Source organism: Galeopterus variegatus, unplaced genomic scaffold, assembly GCF_000696425.1.
Source record: "Galeopterus variegatus unplaced genomic scaffold, G_variegatus-3.0.2 Scaffold371, whole genome shotgun sequence".
Classification (NCBI taxonomy): Eukaryota; Metazoa; Chordata; class Mammalia; order Dermoptera; family Cynocephalidae; genus Galeopterus; species Galeopterus variegatus.
Genome location: NW_007726482.1, coordinates 598575 through 599567, shown reverse-complemented (window position 1 = coordinate 599567; position 993 = coordinate 598575).

Sequence of the window (993 nt, the reverse complement as noted above, 5' to 3'; positions counted from 1 at the left end):
GCAATATTTCAACTGAAGAACTAATTTATCTGTATTGACACGTAATTGACAGAGATGGAAATAGATTTGGGTTGTTATTCAATTCAGGGTCTAAGTAGACAGGTTTACTAAAAATTATGAACTGGGTAAGATTTCTCATGCCAGGAGAAGAAGAAAACATGTTGCTCAAATTAAATAATGATGGGAAGTGAGACGTCTATAGCAATACTTGTTATGCCATTAATGAATTAAGGCATGTTAAAAACTCGATTCAAAACTATTAAAAGACTCATACATTATTCAAATTATCTCAGTAACTAATGGAAGAAGTTCATGGGGCTAACAACTAACATTTATTAGTGCCTCTCCCATATGCCAAGCATTGTCCTTGGTACTCTACTTATCTAAATCCTCCCCTCCGAGACCTTGAGAAGTTGGCATTGAATTTCAGCTTTGCCTGCCAATGTGCTGGTTAGTTTTATGGGTCCATAGTACAACGCTTTAAATGTTTATTTTTCATTATGCTCCTTTTGACATGAATAAAAAATAATGTTCCTTGGGGGTTGGTTTATCTGCTCTAGTATATGTATTTTTTACTACCACTAATACAGTAATTATGGTACAAAAATATCATCCCAATCTGCATGCAGTGTAAACCTAGAAACTTCTAGAATAAATTTCAGTTGTACCACTAATTAATGAAGAGAATGAGAACTCAGCTACTACCTATATGCTACTTCTTGAAGTGAATAAAATGCTTAAAAGTCCCTTAACATTTTTGAACTTTCAGTTAACTAAAATGATTTGAGAACTTGTCTACATCTTCTAATAAATGATAAATTTGTAACTATTAACTGTCCCTTTTCCTACTACTTTGACCCCACTGTCTCAGTTACACCTAGCCACTCAATTTGACTTCCTGAGACAAATAAGCTTGAGCATTGAGAATTTCTGATTATTATTACGTGGTTTTGGGGACCAAGACATTAGTGGTAGCCCATATTTGAATTATGT